At 40.2% G+C, this 27,901-nt stretch overlaps 1 pseudogene; it reads left to right on the forward strand.

The window, feature by feature from the left end:
* On the forward strand, nucleotides 1-27,901 carry LOC146547981 (uncharacterized; annotated as a pseudogene).

Consider the following 27,901-nt stretch of genomic DNA (forward strand, 5'->3'; position numbering starts at 1 on the left):
ATGGCCTCTACTGCACAGTCTGCCTTAGAATATGTTAAGAGTGCCAGAGGCCATCTTATCAGAGAATTAACAAATCTCTCTGTGATTGTGGATAACCTGTATCAGCTAAACGTTCTCAGTAATGAAGAAGTCAGCAAAATACAGGAAGAGGAGGATGAGTACGATAAAACCAGAAGAATACTGGACTCAGTCACAACAAAAGGTGAAGCAGCCTGCTATGAATTAATCAAGAGTATTGACATGACAAGGAAAAGGACTTCAGATGAGAAAAAGTTTGATCTGCATCATTGGATCAGCTGCTTTTCCTTCAACGATGACATACAGGTGGATGTAAACTACTTACAAGGTATTTTGAAGCATAATTCTGATTGGAAATTAGCCACGTTATTGGTTTCATTTGCTGTACTACCCCAATTCCAAAAAAGTTCCCAAGTACCCATGAACCTGTCTTTTATGCACAATATACCGTAGAAAATCTATCAAATGTTTAAACTAAGACATTTTACTGTTTCATGAAAAATGGTCTCATTTTGAATTTGATGGCAGTAATGTGTCTCAAAAAAGTTGGGACTGGTGCAACAAAAGAAACAGGTCTACGAAAATTTAAAAACTGATTAGGTTAACTGGCAACATGTCAGTCAAATGATTAGGTTTAAAAAGAGTAATTTAGAGAGTTCCCAGGCACTGGGATTCATAGTAAATTTGTTTTCTCATTGTTTTCAGGACCAAGGCCGTGCTACAGATATCAGGAAAAGTTAAAGTCAAAAGTAAAACAAATTTCAAATGAGTTTTGGACAGCAAGTACAAGTCTGTTTGAAGAAAACAAGAAACCTGATCTATCGTATGCCTCACTTGTATTAGACACAGAGGAGAGTGTTTCTCCATCTAAAATAAAGAAATCAAAAAGAAAGAAAAGCAATATGAGTCGTCCTAAAAAGATGAGGAAATACATCCCTGATGATAAATCAGACATTTCTCCCAGTGAGCTGCTGAAAACGGATAAAAACATTCTCTTGGTTGGAAAGCCTGGAATTGGAAAGTCAGCAATGACTTGTGAAATGTTGAGACTCTGGGCAGAAAGTGAAAGCAATGAGCTTGATTACATGTTTTATTTTGACATGAGAGAAACATCTGACATCTTGAATGTTAAAAACTTGGAGGAACTGCTTTTCAACGTGTTTTGTGAACCAGATGAAGGCAAAGATGAGGTCTTACAGGATATGAAGAGTAACTCTGACAAAATTACTATAATTTTTGATGGAATCACAGATCTCTCTTTGCTGGTGGAAGAAATTATAAAGAAAGACCTACTTCCTCTTGCAAAGCTCATCATAACATGCAGACCAGATGATGAAGAAAAATACTTTTTTCGTCGGGACTTTATCAGAGTGGAGGTGAAAGGCTTTAGTGAGCAGACTATAAAAACATACCTATCTGCAACACTCGGTGAAGATCAGACGGTTTTGAGTAACTTGGAGTTGGTAACTCTTTGTCATGTCCCCATGTATGCACTGATGGTGGCTGCTTGCTTTTCATCAAAACATGCTCCACAGCCATGTACAATAACTGATATCTACATCAATATTGTTCGATTCTGCCTTCAGATAAACAGCAAAACAAAGAACCAAAAGCTGAATTTCTTCATCAGCACTAAGAGAGGAGAAATTCTGTCTCTGGCTGAAATTTCTTTTCTTGCAACTCTACAAAAAACTCAGAACCTTATAGAACTGCCCTGTGAAGACATCTGTGTCCTGTCCTTCCTGAAACCACTTCTCATCAAGGTGGCCCCGACAGAAACGATAACCACACATGCATTTCTCCATTACACAGTGCAGGAGTTTTTTGCAGCACTGTGGCTCCTGAAGAATCCTGATAAAGTCAGAGATGTTTTTCAGCAGTGCCTCACAGAGGAGAAGAAACACATGAAACATCTGATCCCCTTCATGTGTCGACTGTTGAATGAGAAGAGCCCAAGTTTGATGAAGCATCTGATTCCAGATCAGGACCTGAAGAATACATCTAACTGGTTCTTCAAGGAGCTGATTAACACATTTCTTCCTCATCTGTGTGAGCAAGAAGAGGCTGATACTGAGGGCAGTGGGCTCCATGTCGACATACTGTTCTTATGCCAGTGCTTGTATGAGTCCCAGAGTCCTGAAGCATGCGTCTACCTTCTAGACAAACTGGACTACCATCTTGACCTCAGTGGAGACAGTCTGGATCCTTACCCTTGCTGTGCTGTGGCCTATGTGGTCACTCAGTCAAAGGAAAGGAAAATATGTCTGAACCTCGAGGACGTGATCATATCAGAACAAGCAACAAGACATCTTTTTGGATGCCTTAAAAATGTCCAATGGTATGATTGAATATATTTTTAATAAGATATTACTGATTATGTCAAAGAATGAGAACAATACTCAAAATACTTTTAGTTTCATAATGAAGTACTGATCTCTTTTTTTTAAATTACAGGTGTGACCCTGCCCCTCGACAGCTGTGGAAAAGTTTTTCTCCTCAGTGAAGAGCAGATGGACTTTGTAACCTTACTCAGTCTTGATGGAAATCATTTGCACCTTCCAACTCAAGGTGAAAAGGAGCTGTTTGAAAGAGCTGTGGAAGTCATCCAAAGGATGCCTACAAAGGTTAATGTCTGCCTCTACTGGGACAGGGAAACCTCTGCTTGTCAGAGTCTGTGTGAGTCTCTGTTAGAGGCTTTGCCATTCATCAGCTCATTCAGGTATGTAGCTTTTGTTTGAATGTAATAGTGATTCCACGTTGTTTTATCCAGTCTTGGTGTTAGAATTAAAATCTCTCTGTTTTGCACTAACTTTTTGAATAACAGTACTGGAGTTCATGTTTTTTTAAAGTCGAATCCTTGTACTTCTCAAATGGAACAGAATGAGTCTAACAAACACTAAGTTTAACACATCATAGTTTCTGACAGGCCTCAGGCTGCTGATGGTTGTGACTGATTAATCTGAACTTCTTTTGTTTAAATTTTTGTTGTACATACATAGATTACACAGAGATTCTGCATAAAATGGTTGGAATAATTACTGCAATTACATATGGGATGTTATACAGGACTATTTCTGGTTGTCTCCCATTATGCAGTATATCCTTTTAAGTTTTACAGAAAATGCAGCAGAAACATGTTTGGTCACCTGCAATTCTCTTATTCAGCTCCAGAGGTCCAGTTTCATGGAGCCAGGAGAAGTACCATGGGACACTGGAGAGGGAACAAAAGAGATTGTTCATGGATTTATGCTTGGAAGCGGCACTTCATGATGGACCAAACTTCAACGATGTAGTGAATATGCTTGTCTCAGCATTTCCAGTTAAAATTGACTTAAATAACATCCTTCTTGATTTGTACCAATATGTGAAGACCAAAGAGTTTTCAGGTGACTTGCAAGATTTCAGATCACTTTTCCAGTCAGCTCCTGCAGTCTGGTCCATAAACCTCTCAGAGAGAAAGACCTCCATCCTCCTGGAAGTGCTGAAACTCCAACCAGAGAAGAAACAAGTGGAGCTGACAGGCTGCTCACATGAAGAGAGTGAAGTTAGGAGTTTCCTGCAGTGTCTGCCTTATATCTCACAGCTCAGGTAAATATGTTGAATATCTTTTTTCTTTATCTCCTGCTATTTTTATGTGAGTCTTAAGAATAATAAATTATACCATTTTTCTACTGTGCTAAGAAGCTAGGTGTTTCACAAATTACTTGTTTTTCATCCATATGATTTCAGTGTTGTGTCTCGGTCACCAGAACCTTCAGAGGAAATCAGGTTCTTTGGGAATCTGTTCTGTGCAGCAGCAGAGAGAGAACAGCAGACAGGAGAGAAGATACTGGAGCTGTTATCATCAGTGTGCAGATATCAAACATTCCCTCTTAAAAAGATATGGTGTCATTTCCTGCTGGATCTGTACTCCCATGTGAAGGACTGTGAGACTAAAACAGGCTTGAGTGTCCTTCCATCATTACAGTCAGTTTTCCAGTCAGCTCCTGCAGTCTGGTCCATAAAGCTCTCAGAGAGAAAGACCTCCATCCTCCTGGAAGTGCTGAAACTCCAACCAGAGAAGAAACAAGTTGTGCTGACAGGCTGCTCACATGAAGAGAGTGAAGTGAGGAGTTTCCTTCAGTGTCTGCCTTATATCTCACAGCTCAGGTGAACTATTGTCTTTGCAATGTTTTTTTTTTTTTATTCAAAAGAAGTTTCACTATTTGAAATGTTTTTAATGTTAGAACAAAATAACACAGTTCACACTCTGTTTGTTAAAAATCCTCACATTATGTTTCATTCTTTTATTTCAGTGTTGTTCTTGGATTCTCAGAATCTTCAGAAGCAGTCAGGTTCTTTGGCAATCTGTTCTGTGCAGCATCAGAGAGAGAACAGCAGACAGGAGAGAAGATAGTAGAGCTGTTATCATCAGTGTGCAGCTATCAAACATTCCCTATTCATGAGAGAGACCTGCATGATGAATATCAGTGTGACTTCCTGCTGGATCTGTACTCCCATGTGAAGGACTATGAGACTAAAACAGGCTTGAGTGTCCTTCCATCATTACAGTCAGTTTTCCAGTCAACTCCTGCAGTCTGGTTCATAAACCTCTCAGAGAGAAAGACCTCCATCCTCCTGGAAGTGCTGAAACTCCAACCAGAGAAGAAACACGTGGAGCTGACAGGCTGCTCACATGAAGAGAGTGAAGTGAGGAGTTTCCTGCAGTGTCTGCCTTATATCTCACAGCTCAGGTAAATGAAATGTTGTTTTCTGTTTGTCTCACTTATTTTGTTTCATTCAAATTATAATATTACAGAGTTGGGAGAAAACATCAACTTAAGTCTCATCTTTAAAAATATTTTGCATTGGTTTCAGCTTTGTCACTGAGTTCTCAGAGCCTTCAGAAACAGTCAGGTTCTTTGGCAATCTGTTCTGTGCAGCAGCAGAGAGAGAACAGCAGACAGGAGAGAAGATGACGGAGCTGTTATCATCAGTGTGCAGATATCAAACATTCCCTTTTAATGACAGAGACATTTCTGATGAATATCAGTGTGACTTCCTGCTGGATCTGTGCTCCCACATAAAGGCTTATGAGACTAAAACAGGCTTGAGTGTCCTTCCATCATTACAGTCAGTTTTTCAGTCAGCTCCTGCAGTCTGGTTCATAAACCTCTCAGAGAGAAAGACCTCTATCCTCCTGGAAGTGCTGAAACTCCAACCAGAGAAGAAACAGATGGAACTGACAGGCTGCTCACATGAAGAGAGTGAAGTGAGGAGTTTCCTGCAGTGTCTGCCTTATATCTCACAGCTCAGGTAACTATTCAGTTGTTTCTCCCACATAATGTGTGTGTGTGTGTGTGTGAGTGTGTGTCGGGGGTTGGGGGTAGGGCTGCCACGATTAGTTGACTAGTCACGATTACGTCGACTATCAAAATCGTCAAAGACTAATTTAATAGTTTACGTGTCGTTTAAAGCCTTGTAAGATGCTGAAAGACGCAAGAATAAGTAGTAGGATTTAAGAGTGTAATAATAGACTGAAACAGAAGATGGCAGCACTGCACTTACAAGGATGCCAGCTGCCGTTAAACCCCGAAGAAGAAGAAGCAGTGTCTGGTATCGTAGCTGTGTCCAAATTCAGGAACTGCATCCTCCTGTGCCCGCATTGGTAGGCCGATAATGTTACAGCGACAAGATTGTCCAAATTCGAAGACTCCCCCAAACATGGCCGAAAAATGTGTCCTTCATTTCCCCAGATTTGAAGGATGGGTCGGGTGTATAGTTCGTGGCTCAACCTATCCCAGAATTCATAGCGCGGCCCTCTTCAGTTTCCAACAATGGCAGCAGCTACTTAGTTTCAATATTACACTTATTATTCTTTCTGGGTCACAAAATAAACATTTAACATATTCTCAGCTGTGTAAACTTCAAATATCTGCTCGGTTTATCAAGACATCACATATTTGTAAAAGCGCTCAGACTTTTTCGCAGAAATCTGTTACTCACCAGCTCGATAGCTAGCCGGGGTTCAAGGCTCACTAGAGCTGGCAAGAACAGCGAACTCCCGGCACATCGTTTCAAACCCCCCGCGGTCTTTCACTACTCAGGTTAAACATGATATATAAGTCAGTTAGATAACTTAAAACTGCTATTGTTTGGCTTTTACAGTGTTTTATTTGTTCCTGAGTAAATTGGTTTGGCTGAAATTAAAGTTATTGTTTTTACACAGCTGAATAAACGTCAAACAGAAAAACCGATTAAACAGAAGTGGGAGATGCTCGAGAATTTACTCCAGTGTCCTGTTATATTTTAGATAGCAAGGAGCAGACGGCTGAGTTTATTAAACTCCACTGAGACAATCTGCAAATTTCATTAAAATTTAATAAACTATCATCTTGTCTTTATTTTTAGTTAGCACATACCTTAAAGACTTCAAGCTTTAAGCTAATGATAGTTATATAAGCGCAGATCCATCCTGGTGCAGTAAGCTGTACGTTTTACATCCAATAGATGCATGATCTGATTAGTCGACTAATCGCAAAAATAATCAGTAACTAGTTAACTATCAAAATAATCATTTCTGGCAGCCCCAATGGGGGGATAATGAGATTAAACTATGACAGAGTTTAGAGAAAAAAATCCATTCAAGTCACATATAAAAAATAACTCTGCTTTACATATTTCAGTGTGGTACCTCAGTCACCAAAGCCTTTAGAGGAAACCAGGTTCTTTGTGAATCTGTTCTGTGCAGCTGCAGAAAGAGAACAGCAGACAGGAGAGAAGATACTGGAGCTGTTATCATCAGTGTGCACATATGAATCATTCACTCTAAAACAGAAGTGGTGTGATTTTCTACTTGACCTCTACTCCAGTGTGCATGATATGGGCTTGAGCGTCCTTCCATCATTACAGTCAGTTTTCCAGTCCACTCCTGCAGTCTGGTCCATAAACCTCTCAGAGAGAAAGACCTCCATCCTCCTGGAAGTGCTGAAACTCCAACCAGAGAAGAAACAAGTTGTGCTGACAGGCTGCTCACATGAAGAGAGTGAAGTGAGGAGTTTCCTTCAGTGTCTGCCTTATATCTCACAGCTCAGGTAAGCTCCTCAGTGTATTTCAGTATTTCTCTTTGCACATTAATATTAGAGATGGACCGATCCAATATTACGTATCGGTTCGATACTGACCTAAATTACATGATCGGATATCGGAAAGAAATAAAAAATTTAATCCAATCCAATAAATATCACAAAAACAACTCACAAAACTTGCGACATGGCATAACTCAGCTCATAACCGTAGCACGTCAGAGCAGTATGCGTTACGTGATAGAGCGGCGGTGGTGTGCGAGACCTGTCGTCGGTCTGGTTGAGCATTTGGAGCCTCGCTACCAAACCAGCATTTAATCTCAGAGAAAGGTTTTGAAGAGATGTAAAGCAATTGTGTAAGTTCATCTCTGAATGTTTGTAAAGCATTCACACGTTAAGCTTAACAACCGATATATGGACCGATTGTCTCTTCTTTCTCCCTCCCTCTCCTGTTGCTACTTCAATCATGAAACTGATTAATGATCAGCTGATCGGCTTTTCTGTTGCGAGTCCATCTCTCTTGTTTGTTTATTGCCCACTTTGCACCAGAAAGAGGAAACCAGTGGATAAACAACAGCAGCACGTTCAAGCTTGATAAGCTGTTGTTAGAATTTATTTAATATTACTTTCTACACCAGGATCCTTTCTGCGTATCTGACGGCTGGTAACTGTGCAGGGGCGGGTCTAGCAAAGTTTTGTCAGGGGGGCAGGTAGGACATTAACAGGGAAAGGGGGGCACAAAGACATACTTTTCTTTCTAATTGTCATGTCTAACTTTAAATGAATAATTATTTGAATCTTACAACCAAAGTTTTCATCTGATGTAAAATGTATAGAAGTCTAATTTTCTATATCGGAACTATTGAGTCAAATATATACCCTAGGAAGCTATAGTACTTTTTCCTATGGGAAGATACCATCTGTGCAGTCTGCAATTCTGTTGAAGAAAGATGTTGAATCTATTTAACTATTGTAGAAAAATAGATTTCTGTGCTGCTTTTTTTGTTACACTTGCATTAAATTAAAGTCGATTACGTCAATTAAGCGTTATGAGGCAGAGGGTAGGGGGTAGTTCCCTTTTTTTTTCTTTTTGCTGGGAGTTGGCAACCCTATGTAGGAAACCCTGGGTCGTTGACCCAGGGTTTTGAGTCTATTATATTATTTATCATTTCTAGTCTTTGGTTTCTTTGTTAGAGTTCTGTCTTATGGTTTATGTCTCTGTGTTCTCTAGTTGCTCTGTCTCCCCTGTCAGCTGTATCCCCTTGTCAAGTCCGCGTCTCTGTGTTATGTTTCCTGTTTTACTTTGAAAGTCCGTGTCTCATGTAAATGCGTCTGGTTTTGCTTCCTTTGTCTTGTTAGGCCTGATTTGCCCCAGCTGTGTTTCCCTCCTGTTACCCATTCCCTGATTGCTCCCTCTGTGTATTTAAGCCCCTGTGTCTCTCTGTGTTCATGTTGTGATCTACTCTTATCTACCCTCACGCATGCTGTGTGTTTTGGTTTCCTGCCTGCGTTAATGTTTGTGCTTTGTAAGTTTGTTACCTTGAGTTCAGCATTAAAGCTGTTTTTTGAGTTCATGTCTGTCTCCGAAGTCTGCACTTTGGGTCCTTTTCCTACCTCCACACAGCCGCTTCGTAACACCCTGTTAGTTAGGTTGCTTAATATTTCCACTAGTGATGGTGAGATGAAGCCTCGTGATGAACTGAAGCTTTCCATCCAACTGGTCGACTCATGGTTCGAAGCATTGTGATCAAGTGGATGATTCAAGTGAAACAGGCTCTGTGATTATAATGATGTGACGTGTAAACCTCTAAACTGAATAAATAAAATGTTTTCATGATTATTTATCCCGAATATTGTCTCAGTATGTCTGATACAAAAGAGAAAGAGGAAACTATCAGGACAGAGTTTTGGTATGATTGTGTAACTGTTAGAGCTGGGTATCGTCACTGATTTCTAGAATCGATTCGATGGCGATTCACAAGGTCCCGAATCGATTCGATCCATGATTTGATTCGATCCGATCCGGGGAAATGTTGCCTCAGACAGTCAGAAATGTTATAATTCAAATCACGGATCAGTACATTTCCATATTTTTATATCTATAAAAAGAAAGATGACATTTGCAAGACTTTATCAAAGGTGTAAGCATCACAGCAGATGCCTTTGTATCAAAGTAGCTGAGGCTAAAACAGAAAAACGCTTTTATAAAAATATTCTGCAGTAGATCAAAATGAAAGAAAACCATTAATCAACACATGAACATTACCTGATGCTGCTGAAGTGAAGCAGAGAAAAGGTACAGAGGTTTAGAGACACAGCTGAGCGTTTTACAATTTTGCATAATTTTAAAAAAGTTTAAATTTGTTCAGTAGCCTACGGAACAGCAGAAATGAGGTTTTCTTTTCGGAAGTAAGTAAAAGGAAAAAAAACAGCGGCCGACAGCGCTGTAAACAACGGTAGACTTGTGCGTAACAAGCAAGCGAATAATGCAGAAAACAGATTTTAGACGGGAAACTGTTCTTGAAGTACACTGAGAGAGAAAGAGAGCTGTACATGAAGTGTGATTTTTATCGTGGTGGAAGCAAAACAGCAAAGGTAGGAATTCATGGCTATGTTTATGTGAAGCGTAGTTTGGATCTTCTTTTGCTGCTGGTTCAGTCAATATTGTTTGGAGAGGTAAAACCTACAGCTTCAGAATCAGTGCAAAAAGGGCGTAAACACAAAGCCCGCCGACGGATCAGAATCAGCGAGCTGTCGGCTTTCGGCCCTGACCGCGTCCGTGCCGTCGGGTGAGAAAGGCGACATCTCACTGATTCTGATGTGTTGGCGGGTCCGCGCTTTGTGTTTACGTCTTTGTGCATAATAGCCTATGTGTATCTGCTGTCATTTACTGTTTTAGCTGTTTGGTGGTTGTTGGAATTTAGTGAGGTTTAACCTGAGATTCTGGCGTTTGGGGCAAAATAAATTTATATTAAAAATCGATTCAGGATTTTAATGAATCAATATCACGTTATCCAAGCTAGAATCGATTGTAATCGATAATCAAAATCCGCCCCTAGTAACTGTGTAATCATGCTTATGTACATCTGGATAATGACACAAACTGTGTGACGCTTCACTTTTTAATAAACTAAAAGACATAAGTCAGGTTATAGGATCTGTAGTGTTGTTTATTTATATTATGGTACTTATCATTTGTGATATTTATTACTGTGTGCATACTTTATTAGAAGAGAAAAAAAATCTCTTCCTTGCTGGTTCTATCGAAGAAGAAATGCTCAAGTAACTATGTAGCACGTACGTAATCCAATTCCACAACACAGTGTGATGGGGGAATCAGCTGTGTTTTGCTGCTCATTTTATTTTGAATCTGGCACGAACCGGCAAGCCAATTCCTGAATCAGTCACGTGGTACTGACTGCCCACAAGGCCTCGAACGTCACTGCATATGTAATCAAAGCAAGCCTCGATACGCGCTTCACAAAAACTCCCCCGAGATTACTCGACGCACGCTTCGAAGCTTCGACACACAGGACACATCACTAATTTCCACTAAGTACTACTTAAAATACCACAATAGGAAGGATGGTGTAGGTTTAAGTTTATTAGACTGATCACTTTTGCTGAACTATGAAATATTTTGGGTGCAGTGTATTTTTTGCATAAAGGTATAACAGAATAGCTTTAGTTTTGTTTTGTATTTTTTAAATTTGAGTATGAACTTATACAAAATGCAGCAAGATATTTAAAAAAAATTTTATTGATTATAAAGTATGCTATATCGGTATCAGCAGATATCCAAATTTCTGATATTGGTATCGGACATAAAAAAAGTGATATCGTGCCATCTCTAATTAATATGTAGAAATTTATACTAGAAGTAGCATAAAATGACTTGATGAAAAACCATAACATATTTTCAAATCTTCCTGATCACAGTTTTGGCACTCAGTTGTCAGAACCTTCAGAAGAAATCAGGTTCTTTGGGAATCTGTTCTGTGCAGCAGCAGAGAGAGAACAGCAGACAGGAGAGAAGAAACTGGAGCTGTTATCATCAGTGTGCACATATCAAACATTCCCTCTGAAGGAGATATGGTGTGATTTCCTCATGGACCTGTACTCTTATAGAATTAAAAAAGGCTTGAGTGTCCTTCCATCATTACTGTCAGTTTTCCAGTCAGCTCCTGCAGTCTGGTTCATAAACCTCTCAGAGAGAAAGACCTCCATCCTCCTGGAAGTGCTGAAACTCCAACCAGAGAAGAAACAAGTTGTGCTGACAGGCTGCTCACATGAAGAGAGTGAAGTGAGGAGTTTCCTTCAGTGTCTGCCTTATATCTCACAGCTCAGGTGAACTATTGTCTTTGCAATGTTTTTTTTTTAATTCAAAAGAAGTTTCACTATTTGAAATGTTTTTAATGTTAGAACAAAATAACACAGTTCACACTCTGTTTGTTAAAAATCCTCACATTATGTTTCATTCTTTTATTTCAGCGTTGTTCTTGGATTCTCAGAATCTTCAGAAGAAATCAGGTTCTTTGTGAATCTGTTCTGTGCAGCAGCAGAGAGAGAACAGCAGACAGGAGAGAAGATACTGGAGCTGTTATCATCAGTGTGCACATACAAAGGATTTCTTCTTAGAGAAATACTATGCGATTTCCTACTTGACCTGTACTCCAGTGTGCCTGAAATGGCACTGAGAGTCCTTCCATCATTACAGTCAGTTTTCCAGTCAACTCCTGCAGTCTGGTCCATAAACCTGTCAGAGAGAAAGACCTCCATCCTCCTGGAAGTGCTGAAACTGCAACCAGAGAAGAAACAAGTGGAGCTGACAGGCTGCTCACATGATGAGAGTGAAGTGAGGAGTTTCCTTCAGTGTCTGCCTTATATCTCACAGCTCAGGTAAGCTCCCTAGTGTATTTCAGTATTTCTCTTTGCATGTTAATATATAGGAATTTGATAGTAGAAGGAGCATAAAAGGACTGATGAAAAACCATAACATATTTTTAATTTTCCCTAATCACAGTTTTGGCACTCAGTCATCAGAGCCTTCAGAAGAAACCAGGTTCTTTGTGAATCTCTTCTGTGCAGCAGCAGAGAGAGAACAGCAGACAGGAGAGAAGATACTGGAGCTGTTATTGTCAGTGTGCATATACAGAGGATTAAATTTTAAAGATAAATGGTGCAATTTCCTGCTGGATCTGTACTCCCATGTGAAGGACTATGAGACTAAAACAGGCTTGAGTGTCCTTCCATCATTACAGTCAGTTTTCCAGTCAGCTCCTGCAGTCTGGTTCATAAACCTCTCAGAGAGAAAGACCTCCATCCTCCTGGAAGTGCTGAAACTCCAACCAGAGAAGAAACACGTGGAGCTGACAGGCTGCTCACATGAAGAGAGTGAAGTGAGGAGTTTCCTGGAGTGTCTGCCTTATATCTCACAGCTCAGGTAAAATAAATGTTTCACTTCATGATTAATTTATATTTTTTTATATAGTATGGAATGTTGTGATGTTAGTTGGGGTAAGTTCTAATTTTCATATTACAGTATACATGTTCAAATACAGGCATGCATGCAGACAGATCTATATGGTGACACATTTATTCCAACACAAACTTTTTCATAAATGCAAATACAGTTAGGTCCATAAATATTTCAACAGAGAAAAGTTTTTTTCTAATTTTGGTTCAGTATATTACCATAAATAATTTTAAATGAAACAGCTCAGATGCACTTGAAGTGCAGATTTTCCACTTTAATTCAGTGGGTTGAACAAAAAGAAGAGATTGTTTGCTGTCTGTGAGACATATGACCTAAGTGTGGGGATTATCTCTATTGATCAGGAGAAGGCATTTGATTGTGTAGATCCTACTTTTCTTTTTTCAACCTTGCAAGAATTTGGTGTGGGAAATGTTTTTCTTTCTTGGGTGAAATTATTTTACACCAATGCTAGTTGTGTAGCGAAGGTGGCAGGTGGGTTGAGTAACACTGTATCAATTCATAGAGGTATTAGGCAGGGTTGTCCCATTTCAGGTCAGCTATATAGTTTAGCAATTGAACCTCTTATTTAGATTGAGAGCAAAATTAAAAGGTCGTACTTTACCGGGTATGGGTCACAGTTCTTCGGTAGTTGTTTCTGCTTATGCTGATGATGTTAATATCTTTATTAGTAATCAACATGATGTGAATGAACTGAGTGAGAGCTTATCTTTGTATGAAAAGGCTTCTTCGGCCAAAGTTAACTGAGGCAAAAGCGAGGTCTTATTAGTGGGTAAATGGTATGTAGAGAACAGTCAAACCCTGCAAGGAAATTTGTGCTGAGGAAAGAATGGTATTAAGACACTGGGACTTTTTATAGGTAATGGACAATTTTAGAAAAAGAACTGGGAGGGTGTACGGGAAAAGGTTGAGTCCAAGTTGTCTAAATGGAAATGGTTGCTACCCCAGCTGTCATACAGTGGCTTGTAGTGTTGGTTCCACCTGCTGGGCTAGTTAGAGATGTTCAGCGTCTCATTATGGATTTTTTCTGGTCCGGGCAGCATTGGCTCAAGGCATCTGTACTCTTCTTCCCGTGTCAGAGGGAGGTCAAGGAGTTTTGGATATCATGGCCAAGACCACTGCCTTCAGATTACAAACTGCTCAGAAGCTGCTTTATGGAAGTAGTTACTGTTGGCTGCCCTTGGCTCAGCTGCTTCTTCAGAAAGCTGGATATCCTGGACTGGATAAGCAGTTGTTTTTGCTTAAAACAGCAGAGCTTATCATTCAGTGTTGGATGCTTGGAAGATTTTCCTTGATCCTAACCCTAGACCTGCCCTGTGGCTTTTTGAGGAACAGTTGTTTCACAATGAGTTTTTTTTGTACAGGATTGTTTGCTGTCATCACCTACAACAGTGGTTCCAGGCCCCCCTTTGTTTTACAAGAAAAATGTTCGTGCCTGACATTACAGGGAGTGCAGAATTATTAGGCAAATGAATATTTTGTCCACATCATCCTCTTCATGCATGTTGTCTTACTCCAAGCTGTATAGGCTCGAAAGCCTACTACCAATTAAGCATATTAGGTGATGTGCATCGCTGGAATGAGAAGGGGTGTGGTCTAATGACATCAACACCCTATATCAGGTGTGCATAATTATTAGGCAAGTTGTATTTTTGAGGAATAATTTTATTATTGAACAACAACCATGTTCTCAATGAACCCAAAAAACTCATTAACATCAAAACTTAATGTTTTTGGAAGTAGTTTTTAGTTTGTTTTTAGTTTTAGCTATTTTAGGGGGATATCTGTGTGTGCAGGTGACTATTACTGTGCAAAATTATTAGGCAACTTAACAAAAAACAAATATATACCCATTGCAATTATTTATTTTTACCAGTGAAACCAATATAACATCTCCACATTCACAAATATACATTTCTGACATTCAAAAACAAATCAGCGACCAATATAGCCACCTTTCTTTGCAAGGACACTCAAAAGCCTGCCATCCATGGATTCTGTCAGTGTTTTGATCTGTTCACCATCAACATTGCGTGCAGCAGCAACCACAGCCTCCCAGACACTGTTCAGAGAGGTGTACTGTTTTCCCTCCTTGTAAATCTCACATTTGATGATGGACGACAGGTTCTCAATGGGGTTCAGATCAGGTGAACAAGGTGGCCATGTCATTAGTTTTTCTTCTTTTATACCCTTTCTTGCCAGCCACGCTGTGGAGTACCTGGACGCGTGTGATGGAGCATTGTCCTGCATGAAAATCATGTTTTTCTTGAAGGATGCAGACTTCTTCCTGTACCACTGCTTGAAGAAGGTGTCTTCCAGAAACTGGCAGTAGGACTGGGAGTTGAGCTTGACTCCATCCTCAACCCGAAAAGGCCCCACAAGCTCATCTTTGATGATACCAGCCCAAACCAGTACTCCACCTCCACCTTGCTGGCGTCTGAGTCGGACTGGAGCTCTCTGCCCTTTACCAATCCAGCCACGGGCCCATCCATCTGGCCCATCAAGACTCACTCTCATTTCATCAGTCCATAAAACCTTAGAAAAATCAGTCTTGAGATATTTCTTGGCCCAGTCTTGACGTTTCAGCTTGTGTGTCTTGTTCAGTGGTGGTCGTCTTTCAGCCTTTCTTACCTTGGCCATGTCTCTGAGTATTGCACACCTTGTGCTTTTGGGCACTCCAGTGATGTTGCAGCTCTGAAATATGGCCAAACTGGTGGCAAGTGGCATCTTGGCAGCTGCACGCTTGACTTTTCTCAGTTCATGGGCAGTTATTTTGCGCCTTGGTTTTTCCACACGCTTCTTGCGACCCTGTTGACTATTTTGAATGAAACGCTTGATTGTTCGATGATCACGCTTCAGAAGCTTTGCAATTTTGAGACTGCTGCATCCCTCTGCAAGATATCTCACTATTTTTGACTTTTCTGAGCCTGTCAAGTCCTTCTTTTGACCCATTTTGCCAAAGGAAAGGACGCTGCCTAATAATTATGCACACCTGATATAGGGTGTTGATGTCATTAGACCACACCCCTTCTCATTACAGAGATGCACATCGCCTAATATGCTTAATTGGTAGTAGGCTTTTGAGCCTATACAGCTTGGAGTAAGACAACATGCATGACGAGGATGATGTGGACAAAATACTCATTTGCCACTCCCTGTATGCAGGGGAGACCTACCTTGGCACTTGTGCAGGTGAAGCCAAAGGGAAGATATGCTTCACCATATTTTCTAGTCTTTGGCTTAGAATGAAGTTGGTTTGGAAACATATTCAGCTATGCTTCATCTCCTGCTTTGCGTTTGCGTGGGAGCCCCGTCAAAAACCTGTCCATTATGCTAGCAGTGTCCAAGCTGGGGTTTTTTTTGGGGGGGGGGGTTTCCCTTTAAATACCTCGCCCCCCCTGCAATGGCTCTGCCACTTCACAAGCGCATGGCACAACATAGAAGAGCCACCTCCACAGGACAAGACTCAGCAGTCCATCTGCATCTTAAGGATAAAAGTCACTCTTTCGAGGATGCCAATGTTCACATTTTGGACAGAGAGGACAGATGGTTTGAAAGAGGAGTGAAAGAAGCCATCTATGTCCACTGTGAGCGACCATCTTTGAACAGAGGCGGGGGTTTACGACACCAACTGTCTGCCATTTATAATCCAGTTTTCAGTTTCCTCCCCAGACGCCTTAATGCCCACTCACATCCTGGGCCATCTGACCTCAGGAATTTGCATGATAAGGTGGGGCCAGGTTTTACAATGAGCTCACCTGAAACCCTGGCTGATTGAGACCCACACCAGTTTTCACACCTTGGCTCATGTGATTAGGTAGAGGATCATCAGGGGGTCCTTTTGTCCCTCTGTGGGGGGATACTCCCACTAGGTTTAAATCTGAGACTCTCCACCATTTGACCTTAGAACTGAAGAAGCTTCTCGGATGAGAGGTGAAACGTCTTCAAGCAACTTAAAGAAGTCCAGACGCTTTTCTTTGCAATCTCCTTTGTCAACAGGAGTTGCTGGAACACTTGTTTTTGTTTTGGGGCGATCGTGGTTCAAGAGTTGGGAGTTCGCCTTGTAATCGGAAGGTTGCCGGTTCAAGCCCCGGCTTGGATAGTCTCGGTCGTTGTGTCCTTGGGCAAGACACTTCACCCGTTGCCTACTGATGGTGGTCAGAGGGCCCGGTGGCGCCAGTGTCCGGCAGCCTTGCCTCTGTCAGTGCGCCCCAGGGTGGCTGTGGTTACAATGTAGCTTGCCATCACCAGTGTGTGAATGTGTGTGTGAATGGGTGGATGACTGGATTAGGGCTGCCACAAACGATTATTTTGATAGTCGACTAGTCACCGATTATTTTTGCGATTAGTCGACTAATCAGATCATCATCCATTAGACGTAAAACTACAGCTTATTGCACCAGCAGCATCTGCTCTTATATAACTATCATTAGCTTACAGCTTTAAGTGTTTAAGGTCTGTGCTAACTAAAAATAAAGACAAGATGATAGTTTATTAAATTTTAATGAAATTTGCAGATTGTTTCGGTGAAGTTTAATAAACTCCTTGCTATCTAAAATATAACAGGACACAGGAGTATATTCTGGAGCATCTCACACTTCTGATAATCAGCTGTCTGCTTGACGTTTATTCAGCTGTGTAAAAACTATAACTTTAATCTCAGCCAAACTGATTTACTCAGGAACAAATAAAATACTAAAAAAAAGCCAAACAATAACATGTTTAAGTTCTCTAAGTGACTCATATATCATGTTTAACCTGAGTAGCGAAAGACGGCGGTGGGTTTGAAAACAATTTGCCGGGAGTCCGGTGTTCTCACGGCGCTAGTTAGCCTAGCCCCCGGCTCGCTAACGAGCTAGTGGGTAACAGACGTCTCCGAAAACGTCGGAGCGCTTTTGAAAATATGCGGTGTCTTGATAAACTGAGCAGATATTTGAGGTTTACACAGCTACATTCTCGCCTGAAAATATGTTAAACGTTTATTTTGTGACCCAGAAAGAATAATGAGTAATATTAAAACTAACTAGCTGCCGCCATTGTTGGAAACTGCGCTGGGCCGCGCTATGAATTCTGGGACACAGCTGCTTCTTCTTCTTCTTCTTCTTCTTCGGGGTTTAACGGTAGCTGGCATCCTTGTACATGCAGTGCTGCCATCTTCTGTTTCAGTCCGTTATTACACTCTTAAATCCTGCTACTCATTCCTGCGTCTTTTGGGATCTTACAAAGCTTCAAACGACGCGTCGACTATTAAATCAGTCGTCGACGATTTTGATAGTCGACGTAATCGTGACTAGTCGACAAATCGTGGCAGCCCTAGACTGGATATGTAAAGCGCTTTGGGGTCCTTAGGGACTAGTAAGGCGCTATATAAATACAGGCCATTTACCATTTTACCATTGTCTTGTGTAAGGTTAAAAAGCCTGTTTAGTTTATTGCAGGACTGGGTGGAAGCCCTGGGTGAGCGTTTTTCTATGGCTGTTTTTGTTTTTAGTCTTAAGTACAGAGCTTTAAAAAAGAAGACTCTTAATCAGTTTCCTTCTTGGTATGGCTAAGTTAGCAATTTCAAAAACAAGGAAAAATAAAATGCTTGGACAGAGTTGGACTGATGCAGTACTTAGTTTTACGGGGTTCGTTGCATCGAGATTGAAAATGGAGCATGCTTTTTATAGCGCTACTTGTAATCTACAGATGTTTATAGATTTGTGGTGTATTCGAAATGTTTTATGTTCATTGAGGGAGGATGTTACTCTTGTTTTACACTTTTAGAATTATATTATTATTCGGTGTATTTGTTTTGATAACTACAGGTGAATCTAAGTGTGTCTGGTTTTTGGGGGCTATTTTTGTGATGGTGACTTTGTGAGTGTTTGTTTATATTATTAAATTTTGATATTAATAAATGCGTTTGTTAAAGGTCTTTCTTTCTTTCTTTCTTTCTTTTCTCTTTCTCTCTCAGGATATACCAAACTGTAGATTTTGCCACCCCCAATATTGTAGCAATTTCTTGAATGGGATTTTTCTTTTTACGCACCTTAAGGATGGCTTGTTTCACGTCTGTGGAGAGCTCCTTTGACCGCATGTTGTCTGTTCACAGCAAAGTCTTCCAAATGCAAACACCATACCTCAAAACAACTCCAGGACATTTTTAAAAAAAAAATTTGCTTAATTGATAATGACATAATGAAGATATTGGCCCCACCTGCCCATAAAATAGCCTTTGAGTCAATTGTCCAATTACTTTTGGTCCTTTTACAAAGAGGGTGGACCATTTTAAGGATTGGAAACTCCCAATACTATCATCCAATTTTAATGTCGACACTCAAATTCACATTATGGTTGTCTTCACATTATGTCCATTATATACCTATAATTGGAATATGTGTCAGTGAACAGTAAATAAACAAAGCTTATGTCAGTGTCCAAATATATATATATATATATATATATGAACCGAACTGTAGTTGTAAGTGATGACCTAAAATGAAGGGGAAAACAACAATCCCAGTTTTTGTTATTGTCATTGGCCATTCTTAAAATTATTATTATTATTCTACCTAGGGCTGCTCAATTAATCGAATTTTAATCACGATTACGATCTGGGCTTTCAACGATCATTAAAAATGACTGAGCCGATTATTAGCCCCTCCCTCATTTATCCGCGACACCTTAAAGGCCGGTCCGTGAAAATATTGTCGGGCATAAACCGGTCCGTGGCGCAAAAAAGGTTGGAGACCGCTGATTAAGAGGACCCGAGGGAAGCTCGGAAAGCTAAGCAGAAGTTATTTGGAGAGTGACTGCCGTTGGTTGAAAAGAGAGGTAAAAAAATAAAAACTTCAGTGGTGTTGCACACCATTTTATATTATTTTTTTAAAGTCATTGTTAACCCTTTAAAGCCGGTCAGAGCAGCACGCTCCGTTTTGCGTAACTATTTTTAAATCCCTGTAGAACCTGAACCATGTAAGCTAGCGCAATAATTTGTTTTGCATATGAAACCGGAGGAGTTGTACTTACATCTTATGCCATCAGCTTGTCCTCGGTCACGGTTTCGTTCCACATATAGCTTTGCAAAAATTGCATAAAAAGCGCTTGCAGGAACAAAAACATAATATTCCAGAAACACGCTTTGCTGTTCCTATCAGCTGTTCGTAACACTTCCCACAGTGAAATGATGCACATGCTGTTTTCTTTGCAAATTTGCATCATAGGATTGTTTTTTGTTTTTCCTGCAGTATATAAAAATTGCTGTATCTCCGAAATAAAACTATGAAGACACTCAAAATAAATTTCCTGTGGTGGGAAACTATTTTTTGCAACTTTATTGTATTTAAAGTTTTGAGGGATAAACCTCTTAAATTTCTCCAAGTAGAAATATATGTAAACAAAACAAAAGCGATTTTCAATTTTTTTTGTAGTTTATTGCACTTTTTTTGCAATTTATGTAATTACTATGGACTTAATGCATACATATTATTAAAATATGGGCTATAACAGTTGTATTGATGTATAGCAACTTGAAATGCTCCCACAAATGGCACTACAGCATGTAAAAAAATATATATATATATATAAGCTCTGGTGGACTTGGTTCTATAGTAGGTCTTAAAGGGTTAAATAAATATCGTCAAATAATCGTGATCTCAATTTCAGTGAAAATAATCGTGATTATCATTTTTGCCATAATCGAGCAGCCCTAATTCTACCTCTTCATCGGCTATCTAATCTCACTCGTTTGTCGTAGAGACACAATTTATACCTCAGAACCACTGGCTCATTTGTGGACTGTGTGCTTCTAGTCAGATTTTTAATATTTTGTAGTTTCTGAAATATTCCACTTTTTCTGTTGATATAGTCATATTGACTTTGAATGGAGAGACCTGTCTCTCTCATTTTCTGCTGCTCTCAGTTCCTTTAGGCTAGTTTTTCTCCCACACCGTTTGCCCATTATACATCGTTGCCACACCAAGTTGACCAGCATGAGCGTGCCTACAAAACTAATCACAGTACCTGCTTCAGTTTTTCAATTATTACCAAAAATGTCACAAAAAATCTCTCAAATTCCTCCCTATTGAGGTGTATAGCAGAGCTAGAGTGAGGTTAGAGTGTGAGGTGCACAAAAGTGCTGCTGAAATATTTTCTTTAACCTGCCATTGTGACCACACTTTTTTTTAACTCCCTCTCCTTTTAACTCCTGATCTCAATTTAAGCACTGCACACACCAAAAAACATAGATATATATCGCAACTTCCTGGTATGCTCACCGTAAAGTACATCAATATCACCTTCGGGTCCCATTTTTTAAGCCATTTTGTAATAGGATTGCGAAGCGCCTCCGTCACAGGCATGACAGAGAGAAAAGGGGCAATTTTCTCATGTCATTTGAATAATTTGAATAATATTTGTGGATTGGTTCATCTGTCTCTCACCATAGTCTTGCGTCCAATCTTTGAGCCGAACTTGCGCTACCAAAATGACAAAACACACAATCTGTGTCACCCCACAGTATGCTTTTGGTTGCTTTTTGGCACCATCTATGGCATTCAGTAATCGCCTCATTGTTCTGACACATGAAACAAACAAAAAAACATACTTCCAACATACAAAAGGTCAAATAAATGAAAGATCTCACATATCTCAAAATTCGCTGTTGATATCGGTGTTCTCGCTTTTGCCATCACTCCCACCACTTCTGCCTTACCTTCAGCAACCAAATGCCACGTGGTGCCATATAATTTTGGGGCTGATGTGGTGTATTTTTCCACTAATAGCAAAGAGGGAGCAATGTGTTTGGTTTTGCTTTTGCTTTAGCAATGGAAGTAAACTACAAGACATAACATGTATGTGGACATGACTGACAGTATAAAAGATTGATGTAATCACTGTAACATCGCCCATTGGTTGGTAAAGTTATGCCTTTAATTAACTTTTTATCATCACCAAGATGGTGATGATGAAAACATTTACAGATTGAGAAGTTGTTGAAGAATGAGTACATCCTGGATAATATAAAAATGCTCATAATTTATAAAATAAACTACATGCTATATCTATGATGAACTGAAACAGTGATCACATTGGGAAATTGTGTACTCATGACACAGTGAGGGAGAAGAGAGCCAGTTTGTCATATACTTCTATAGAACTAGGAAAGTTATCAAAAGTCAGAAGATTCAAGATCTTTATTGTTAATACAACAATATACACATTGCATATCGAAATGCGGTTTCACCCCAAGCCCCCCATGGTGCATTTATAAGAATATCTGGTGTTGGTGCCGATGGCGCGATATGGCAGCCTCGCTTCTGTCAGTCTGCCCCAGGGCAGCTGTAGCTACAACTGTAGCTGCCTCCACCAGTGTGTGAATGTGAGAGTGAATGAATAGTGGAATTGGAAAGCGCTTTGGGTGCCTTGAAAAGTGCTATATAAATGCAATCTATTATCCATCCATCCATCCATCCGCTTCCGCTTATCCTTTTCAGGGTCGCGGGGGGCGCTGGAGCCTATCCCAGCTGTCATAGGGCAAGAGGCAGGGTACACCCTGGACAGGTCGCCAGTCTGTCGCAGGGCTAACACATAGGGACAGACAACCATTCACACTCACATTCACGCGCACATTCACACCTAGTGGCAATTTGGATTATCCAATTAACCTATCCCCACAAGTTGCATGTCTTTGGATGGTGGGAGGAAGCCAGAGTACCCGGAGAGAACCCACGCAAACACGGGGAGAACATGCAAACTCCACACAGAAAGACCCCGGCCTGATGGTGGAATTGAACTCAGGACCTTCTTGCTGCGCGGCAACAGTGCTAACCACCGTGCCACCGTGCTGCCCTGCAATCTATTATTATTATTATTATTATTATTATTATTATTATTATTATTATTATTATAATAATAATAATAATAATAACATCAAAATATATCTACAAGAGATATAAAACTAGAAATTACAAATAAATATTAACTCACTAAATTAAAGTTAAATTAAAAAGATAAAAAGGTACTAATACTAACTTTATCTATGTACAGTAAACAAAGACAGGACAACAAACAATACAAAGTGATCATGTGCTAATAATGAAACAGCTTTTATTTGTCACTAGCAGGTTGCCCTGCAGCGAGATGGAAACCCCCCCCCCCGACCGCACTTTAATACAGTAAAGTGCGATGTTGATATTGAATACCAGGTTCAAGTTATGCTCAGGATATTATAGACTGGACAGGACGAAGACATGTGTAAGATGCAAAATGTGCAAATATAGTAAATGTAGATGTATTCAGTAGGGGTGCAACGATACACAAAATTCACGGTTCGGTTCGGTTTGATACTTTGGTGTCACGGTTCGATATTTTTTCGATACAAAAAAAATGTTCATGCCTTTTTAATTTGTCATTTATTAAAATTATAAATATATATTTTAACTCAAAAGTACAGTTTTTAAATTTAACCCTAACCCTTGTGCGTGTTTTTTATTTTGACAGCGAATGCGCACCTGCGGACCACTTATGTGCAGCCCTGGTTATTTAGCTCGTCATATTGCAGCCACAGAAATTATTTTGTCCATGAAACCATAAAGCTGCACTTTCTTTTTGCCTTATAGTCTGATTTGTCATAACTTCTCCGTTTTGTGGTAAGCTTTTCTTTGGCTGTCACTTCTTCACCCTGACCTGTCTTATTTGGCTCAGCAGAACTGAAATACATATCCTGCTGCTTTTACACACGCACTCACATAAGCTCAGCGATTCTCTGCGCGATCAACCTCTGACATGTTTAAGCTTGCTGCGGGAGATTTCACTTGTCATGTTTGCATAGTAAGCTAACGATTAATAAGACGATGTCAGAGGAATTGGTGCACAAATTATCATCACTCACAGATCAGTGCTGTCGCTCTCTATACACAGTTCGCACGATTGCAAAGTGAAAGCAAAAAAACAAGCGCAAATTCAAACGCGATTTCAATATGTCACATATTGACAGTGGCTCACCGATGCCAATGACATAATTACCCAGCTACATTTCCGAAAGAATGCAAAAGCATTGACATATATTTTTCCTTCCTACAATAGCCCGACGGGCAGGGCAGAGATAGATTTTGGTAGCCCGACTGGAAAAATCGCTAGCCCCGGGACGTCGGGCTAGCGATATTGCAAGCCCTGTATCTGATTGAGGAATCACTCATCTTTGGAAAAGAGAGTTTATTACAGAGAAATGTCTCTTTCCAAAATAAAAGCTATACTATCCGCTTCTTCTGGGCTATATTCTCAGCAGCATAAGGAGAATCATGTGCTAACAGCTGTCTAAATGACTCGGCTAAAGTTAGTAGCATGCTTGTTGTTTTTGTCAACAAGCATGCTACTGTGGACCACATCAGTCCAGCTCTGAGGTCTTTACACTGGCTGCCTGTCCGTCAGAGGATAGACTTTAAAGTTCTGATGCTGGCCTATAAAGCTCTGAATGGTTTAGGACCAAAATACATCAGTGACCTCCTGACCCAGTATGAACCTTCCAGATCCCTCAGGTCATCTGGATCCGGTCTTTTATCAGTTCCCAGAGTCAGAACCAGACACGGAGAAGCTACATTCAGCTTTTATGCTCCTTATATCTGGAACAAACTCCCAGAAAGCCTCAGATCAGCTGAAACACTCAGTTTATTTAAATCCAGGTTGAAGACTCACCTATTCTCAGCTGCATTTGAATAAAGCACCAAATCCACACTTTTAAGCTTAAATTTCAAAACTTACACTAACTACTGATCTTATCTATTTCTGATTTTATCTGTTTTGATTTTATATACTGTTTTGTTTGTTTGTTAAGCTTAAATTTCAAAACTTACATTAACTACTGATTTTATCTACTGTTCTGATTTTATCTGTTTTGATTTTATATACTGTTTTGTTTGTTTGTTTGTTTGGTTGTTAAGTGGGTTTAGAGCTCTGGGTAGCTCCCCAGCTGGGTCTAGACTGGGTCTAGAGAGTATTTGAAATTCAGGGAATTTAAAATAGAAAGTAGCTCGTCCACAGAAGGACTGGTAGCTCCCCTTACGATAAGGGTTCAGATCGCGCGAACAGGTGTGAAATGTGTGTGTTTAGTTAGTTTGTTTGTTTGCTTGTTTTAATCTATTTTAAATCATGCTTTTTATTTGTTTTTGTTTCTAATGTCTCTGTAAAGCACTTTGAATCACCTTGTTGTTGAATTGTGCTATACAAATAAATTTGCCTTGCCTTGCCTTGTCTTTGCACTAGGATGATGTCGGCGTAAATGTGCAGTCATATTCGTTGTGTTCCCACTAGTGCTTTCAGGTTAATCTCGTTGAAATGACCTTAACGCCACAACACGGCAAATCTCCGTTAACGAGCTACCGCCGATCGCCCCGTGCATGGGGCTAGACGGCCAACACGTTAACGAGCTAACTGCGCTAACACACTAGTTCCCACCCATGTAATTGAGCATTGCATGGCACATCCAACATACTGTTTTACTTTAGTCCATGACTCGCTTACCTTCAGGGTCATACGTCACATGAAAACCAAAATAATTCCAAACGCCAGATCTGAATGAGGGTGGGGGAGGTCCATGTTGCAAGGAGAGCTTAACTTCTGTCTCGCTAGCTTGCCCTGCGCTCTTCCTTCTGACGATGCTGTCTGTGTTGAGCGCTCAGTGGATCTGCGCTCGACAGTGCAGCCTAGGCGGAGTAGTCGAACGCAGATTCACTGAGCGCTCAACACAGACAGCATCGTCAGAAGGAAAGTTGATAAAATAAATTACAAATGTTGTATTGTTCGATACATATGCGTACCGAACCGAAAGCACTGTATCGAACGGTTCAATATCGATACGAATATCGTTGCACCCCTAGTATCCAGTAACCATGTGACTGAGCTGTGCAAATAAACATATTGTTCCAAGGTCAAGTTTGTAGTGCATTTGTGGAAGTTTGCGTTGTTATTATTGTCTTTTGGTAAGTATTGTAAAAGTGTTTATGTTTATCAGTCCTTTGGTGGTAGTGAGTTGAGCGTTCTGAACCAGAACCAGTAACATGTGTGATTATGGCTCCAAACAATTCTTGAAACAATGACTGTATTCAACAGCTGATCCATCAGGATTGTGTGGTTGTATTTATCTAGCAAAAAACAAATCATCACTAAATGTTTCCTCCTTATTGTTCCACAGTGTTGTTGCTGAGAGATCAGATGAAGAAATCAGGTTCTGTGGGAATCTTTTCTGCGCAGCAGCAGAGAGAGAACAGCAGACAGGAGAGAAGCTACTGGAGCTGTTATCATCAGTGTGCACATACAGAAGACTCCCTCTTAAAGAGAAATGGTGTGATTTCTCGATGGACCTATACGCTTACGACACAAAAACAGGCTTGAGTGTCCTTCCATCATTACAGTCAGTTTTCCAGTCAGTTCCTGCAGTCTGGTCCATAAACATCTCACAGAGAAAGACCACCATCCTCCTGGAAGTGCTCAAACTCCAACCAGAGAAGAAACAAGTGAAGCTGACAGGCTGCTCACATGAAGAGAGTGAAGCGAGGAGTTTCCTGCAGTGTCTGCCTTATATCTCACAGCTCAGGTAAATGAATTCTACTTAACATGATTGCATAAGAGAACATCTCTGTTGGGTCTGCGCTGAGCAGGCCCGCTGGTTCAGACTTATTCCTGTGAACAAAGCAAGACAAACAGTTTAACTGATTTTTACTTGCTAGCAAGGGGAGGATCTCAGAGCAACCTCTTTGCCCTCGACCTCAGACGACTTCGATCCCAGTTTACGCTTGTAGCCTTTTTATTGAAATAACACGACCCCCATTGTAAACCTCATGTGGTCTGCCGTAAAAGTTAAAAGCCCTGTGTGTGTGTGAGCGTGTGTGTGTTGTCTTCCTGGTGATCACAAAGGCATCATCTCCCCTCACCCCTGTATATGGCTTAGCTTCCCCTAACGTTTTGCCATATACAAACACAGGTGAGCCCACAAAGGGCAGGAAGTCACATTCCTTACATAGAATGTGACTGCAGTTAACACTATAGCCCCCTTCACCATTCAACAGGCTAAAGAAAACAATAGAAACAAAGAATGTCTTTGATCATGCAGTTTGAAACAAGAATTACAAATTTAAGTACAATAATGACAGCATTTAACAATTCATTCTAACAGTCCCTCCTTTTAAACAAAGAAATATATGAGGGTTTGTTTTTGTTTTTTTTAACATCCATTGTGTTTTTTTCATGCTATCGTGAATATTCCTTTGATATTTCCATATTTCCAACTATTATTTTCACATGGTTACTTTTTTAACATTGGGTAATCGTTATGTATCATTTGTTATTTATTTGTTTGATATTTTCGACTGCTTTTTGTGTTTTTAATTGGAAAATTAGTTTTGTATTCAGCCCTGTGTTTGTAGTCAAAAGAAACTTGCAGTTCAGTATGAAGTGATTTCACACATAGGATTGGTGTTTGTGTTGTGAGTCAGTAACAGTCTAAAAACAATGTTCAGCTCCTCTGGTGGAAGTTGGCTTTAAAATTGACTTTCATTATATACAGGACACACATGGAGTCCATCAGTAGTGTGTGGTTGTTCTTTATGCCGTTCAGATCAAATCATAACTAAATGTTTCCTTCTTATTGTTCCAGTGTTGATTCTAAGACATCAGATGAAGACACAACAAAGTTCTTTGGGAATCTGTTCTGTGCAGCAGCAGAGAGAGAACAGCAGACAGGAGAGAAGATACTGGAGCTGTTATCATCAGTGTGCACATATCGAACATTCCCTTTTGGGAATGGAAACTTGAATGAGCTTTTAAAGAAATATCAGTGTAATTTCCTGCTGGATCTGTACTCCCATGTGAAATTTAGAAGGAAAACAGGCTTGAGTGTCCTTCCATCATTACAGTCAGTTTTCCAGTCAGCTCCTGCAGTCTGGTCCATAAACCTCTCAGAGAGAAAGACCTCCATCCTCCTGGAAGTGCTGAAACTCCAACCAGAGAAGAAACAAGTGAAGCTGACAGTCTGCTCACATGAAGAGAGTGAAGCGAGGAGTTTCCTGGAGTGTCTGCCTTATATCTCACAGCTCAGGTAAATATTTTAAAAATTTGTTTTTCTTAGTACAGTTGACCGAGTACCCCAATTCCCCAAAAAAAAGGGTGTGCAGGTTCTTAGTCATCAAGGTCATCGGTAGTTTTAAGAGCTTGAAAAGAATGCGACTTAATGTCTTTTGAAGATGTTTCCCCTCACATGCAAGAGACTTTTTCCGCTCACAGACTAAGATGGAGAGATCATTACTATGAGGTGGCTGTAGCTCTGGTGGTAGAGCAGGGCATCTGCTAA

Source organism: Mchenga conophoros, linkage group LG23 (genome assembly GCF_057382185.1).
Source record: "Mchenga conophoros isolate Kocher_MC1m ecotype Shallow Benthic linkage group LG23, M_conophoros_male_GT1.1, whole genome shotgun sequence".
NCBI lineage: Eukaryota > Metazoa > Chordata > Actinopteri > Cichliformes > Cichlidae > Mchenga > Mchenga conophoros.